Source organism: Schistocerca serialis, unplaced genomic scaffold (genome assembly GCF_023864345.2).
Source record: "Schistocerca serialis cubense isolate TAMUIC-IGC-003099 unplaced genomic scaffold, iqSchSeri2.2 HiC_scaffold_1337, whole genome shotgun sequence".
Classification (NCBI taxonomy): Eukaryota; Metazoa; Arthropoda; class Insecta; order Orthoptera; family Acrididae; genus Schistocerca; species Schistocerca serialis.
In genome coordinates this window covers 52,501-57,500 of record NW_026047555.1, presented here as the reverse complement: position 1 = coordinate 57,500, position 5,000 = coordinate 52,501, and the positions used below count along the sequence as shown (strand labels likewise).

The 5,000-nt window shown below is 52.2% G+C and overlaps 1 non-coding gene across 1 annotated transcript in view; it reads left to right on the top strand.

Moving 5' to 3' along the window:
* Window positions 1-3,981: 3,981 nt before the first annotated feature.
* LOC126439694 (small subunit ribosomal RNA) overlaps window positions 3,982-5,000 on the top strand; it is a 1,909-nt gene continuing 890 nt past the window's right edge. The window contains exon 1 of the ribosomal RNA XR_007581324.1: window positions 3,982-5,000. This exon is cut by the window's right edge and continues 890 nt beyond it. This is a non-coding gene — a ribosomal RNA (small subunit ribosomal RNA).

Genomic DNA, 5,000 nt, shown 5'->3' with positions numbered 1-5,000 from the left:
AACCACACGTCAGCCAGACACTCTTATCACACACTACTCTCTTATCACACACAATATCTAACCACCAGCATGGAAGAACATCCAGTGCATCCTCTCCGCCACATGACACAATCCACACTATCATTACCAGACCGGGAGGTCCACCCAGAAAACACAATATCCCACCCTTCCGACATCCGCACATTGCTCAGCTAAGCCACGAACACCCACACATGTCCTACACAGTGGTGCACCCAACATCACAATACTGCCTCCTGTCACAGCACACAAACAATGGCAGGAATGAAAGACACAGATCTGCCACAACCATGGAATCGGAGCGCCGCCTGTCATGAGCCAAAAGTGCATCCTGACGTGACAAATCGGATAATACCGCAGGCATCCAATTACGATAATCACTATCAACGAACCTGCCGCCCCCCCCCCCAATACACCTTTCCCTACAACAATGTGTATCTGAACCTACGCTATATCGTACCTTAACCTAACCTATATCGTACCTTAACCTAACCTATATCGTACCTTAACCTAACCTATATCGTACCTTAACCTAACCTATATCGTACCTTAACCTAACCTATATCGTACCTTAACCTAACCTATATCGTACCTTAACCTAACCTATATCGTACCTTAACCTAACCTATATCGTACCTTAACCTAACCTATATCGTACCTTAACCTAACCTATATCGTGCCTTAACCTAACCTATATCGTGCCTTAACCTAACCTATATCGTGCCTTAACCTAACCTATATCGTGCCTTAACCTAACCTATATCGTGCCTTAACCTAACCTATATCGTGCCTTAACCTAACCTATATCGTGCCTTAACCTAACCTATATCGTGCCTTAACCTAACCTATATCGTGCCTTAACCTAACCTAATTTGTGCCTTAACCTAACCTAATTTGTGCCTTAACCTAACCTAATTTGTGCCTTAACCTAACCTAATTTGTGCCTTAACCTAACCTAATTTGTGCCTTAACCTAACCTAATTTGTGCCTTAACCTAACCTAATTTGTGCCTTAACCTAACCTAATTTGTGCCGTAACCTAACCTAATTTGTGCCGTAACGTAACCCATGTTGTGCCGTAACGTAACCCATGTTGTGCCGTAACGTAACCCATGTTGTGCCGTAACGTAACCCATGTTGTGCCGTAACGTAACCCATGTTGTGCCGTAACGTAACCCATGTTGTGCCGTAACCTAACCCATGTTGTGCCTTAACCTAACCCATGTTGTGCCTTAACCTAACCCATGTTGTGCCTTAACCTAACCCATGTTGTGCCTTAACCTAACCCATGTTGTGCCTTAACCTAACCCATGTTGTGCCTTAACCTAACCCACGTTGTGCCTTAACCTAACCTACGTTGTGCCTTAACCTAACCCATGTTGTGCCTTAACCTAACCCATGTTGTGCCTTAACCTAACCCATGTTGTGCCTTAACCTAACCCATGTTGTGCCTTAACCTAACCCATGTTGTGCCTTAACCTAACCCATGTTGTGCCTTAACCTAACCCATGTTGTGCCTTAACCTAACCCATGGTGTGCCTTAACCTAACCCATGTTGTGCCTTAACCTAACCCATGTTGTGCCTTAACCTAACCCACGTTGTGCCTTAACCTAACCCACGTTGTGCCTTAACCTAACCCACGTTGTGCCTTAACCTAACCTACGTTGTGCCTTAACCTAACCCATGTTGTGCCTTAACCTAACCCATGTTGTGCCTTAACCTAACCCATGTTGTGCCTTAACCTAACCCATGTTGTGCCTTAACCTAACCCATGTTGTGCCTTAACCTAACCCATGGTGTGCCTTAACCTAACCCATGGTGTGCCTTAACCTAACCCATGGTGTGCCTTAACCTAACCCATGTTGTGCCTTAACCTAACCCATGTTGTGCCTTAACCTAACCCATGTTGTGCCTTAACCTAACCCATGTTGTGCCTTAACCTAACCCATGTTGTGCCTTAACCTAACCCATGTTGTGCCTTAACCTAACCCATGTTGTGCCTTAACCTAACCCATGTTGTGCCTTAACGTAACCCATGTTGTGCCTTAACGTAACCCATGTTGTGCCTTAACCTAACCTATAATGTGCCTTAACCTAACCTAAAGTGCGCCGTAACCTAAACTATATTGCGCCTTAACCTGACGCACGTTGTCGCTGAACCTGCTCTGTAATTGTTATGCAACCCGTTAAAGTAGTGTAGTGTTGCCTAACCGCAACCCTCGCAATATAGTTCGCTACTCGCACTGCCCGGTCCCCTGTGTATCGCGTCATGTTAAACACCTTGCAGGTGTTGCTGACTTTCCACATGCTCCTGCTATACACTGTAGTGTGGATAGCAGCAGGACGTACATGCCCCCCCCCCCTTCCCCCCTGCCTTCGCAAGCTGGTCGGTGAGAAGTTTGCATGTTCAATGCCCTTCGCATGCCGACGTACTCAGCCTACGTTGTGGTACGGCCTGTCACCTGTCCGCCGATGTACGCAAAACCCACAAACTGTACTGCACATTGCTCCGTATGTACTGAATGATACATCGTGGCCCATGTGACCGTATGACGACAGCGCCTAGCAACGGCGGACCATACAGTCCAAATATTGTGCACGCAGCTACGTGTCGTCTCCCTATAAGAGCTGGATTGCAGTGTGGTACGCCATACAGACGTGTGGGAGGAACGGACGCCCTGGATGGCGATCAGCATGAGCAGTCTGTTGATGTAGTGGAGCGTGTATTCGGACGTAGTCGTCTCTTCTCACACACCGTGATAGCATGTTGCACCGCGTTCCACATCTGCGACATGCTGCAGAGGCGGGCTGACAGTCGTTCGCGCAATGGACACCGCATACGTACGGGGTCTACCTTCCACGTGTTCTCTAGGCGTGCACATGTTGTTGCGTCTATGTGGGCAGACGTAGTGTGTTGTGACACCTGACACAGGCATGCAATACTCGTTGCAAATGGCGATGGACGTGTACGTTTGCTGGTGACGTTACGCAAATGAACAACCGGTAACCCGTTGTGGTGCGGTTGTTCTCGCTAGAGGTGAATCAGTGTTGGCGACGATCGGTCGAGCTATTAACCGGTTGTTTCAGGGATACCCACCATGCCCACGAACGTGAAAGGGGACCCACCATGCCCACGAACGTGAAAGGGGATCTGGGTGTGAGGCGATACGCGGCGGTGGCTGGGTGGGACCGTCCCCGGCCGGTGAGGGGGGGCCGCCCGGCGTGCTGGCAGCGCGGTGCGTGGGCGCACGCGCTACAGCCGGCTGGTGGGGGCGGCCGGTGGCAGGCGCGCCGGCCGACGGACGCGGCAGGCGGCGCAGCTGCGCGCCGGCGCCCCCTGCTCGCGGCGCCTTGCGGCCAAAGTAGGTCCTCGCGGGCCCGGTGCGAAGCGCGGTGGCCATCTGCAGTGTGCTGGTCCGATTGAGGACTTTGTGCGCTGAGGATGCGCCGCCGCCCGGCGCTCGGCGCCGCGACGCCGTCTGCTGCTCGGTCGCCCCAGCGGTTCTCGCAGGTGGTTTGTATCGCAGCTGTGCGGACGTGTTGGCGCGTGCGCTGTGCTGGGAGAGTTCGCTTCGGCACCCAAGTAGGGCTTTTGTCCTTCTGTGGCGCTGGCGTTGGAGCTGCCGGTCACCGTAGGTGGCGCGTGTTGTCTCCCGCCGGCAATGCCACGACAGCACGCTCCCGGGCCTCTGTCGGCAGCGGCAAGCTCAGTTGGGAGCACGGGTGGTCGCACCTAAAGCGTCTACTCGCCTAACTCCGGGCGATTGCGCCTCTCTCGAACCCGACCAAGTACTTAGGACGGCGCTGCGCGCCGCCGGGACCTGAGAGGGTTTCGAGGTGTGTTGTGCAGGGGAGCTCAGCCTCCTCCTGTTTGCAGAATAATTGAGCGGACGCTTGCGTGTTCGCGCGGGCCCCCGGGACACACTCCCGGGCGGCCGGCTGCTCAGCTCTAGTTGACGCAGCTCCCTGGTTGATCCTGCCAGTAGTCATATGCTTGTCTCAAAGATTAAGCCATGCATGTCTCAGTACAAGCCGCATTAAGGTGAAACCGCGAATGGCTCATTAAATCAGTTATGGTTCCTTAGATCGTACCCACGTTACTTGGATAACTGTGGTAATTCTAGAGCTAATACATGCAAACAGAGTCCCGACCAGAGATGGAAGGGACGCTTTTATTAGATCAAAACCAATCGGTCGGCTCGTCCGGTCCGTTTGCCTTGGTGACTCTGAATAACTTAGGGCTGATCGCACGGTCCTCGTACCGGCGACGCATCTTTCAAATGTCTGCCTTATCAACTGTCGATGGTAGGTTCTGCGCCTACCATGGTTGTAACGGGTAACGGGGAATCAGGGTTCGATTCCGGAGAGGGAGCCTGAGAAACGGCTACCACATCCAAGGAAGGCAGCAGGCGCGCAAATTACCCACTCCCGGCACGGGGAGGTAGTGACGAAAAATAACGATACGGGACTCATCCGAGGCCCCGTAATCGGAATGAGTACACTTTAAATCCTTTAACGAGTATCTATTGGAGGGCAAGTCTGGTGCCAGCAGCCGCGGTAATTCCAGCTCCAATAGCGTATATTAAAGTTGTTGCGGTTAAAAAGCTCGTAGTTGGATTTGTGTCCCACGCTGTTGGTTCACCGCCCGTCGGTGTTTAACTGGCATGTATCGTGGGACGTCCTGCCGGTGGGGCGAGCCGAAGGCGTGCGACCGCCTCGTGCGTGCTCGTGCGTCCCGAGGCGGACCCCGTTGAAATCCTACCAGGGTGCTCTTTATTGAGTGTCTCGGTGGGCCGGCACGTTTACTTTGAACAAATTAGAGTGCTTAAAGCAGGCAAGCCCGCCTGAATACTGTGTGCATGGAATAATGGAATAGGACCTCGGTTCTATTTTGTTGGTTTTCGGAACCCGAGGTAATGATTAATAGGGACAGGCGGGGGCATTCGTATTGCGACGTTAGAGGTGAAATTCTTGGATCGTCG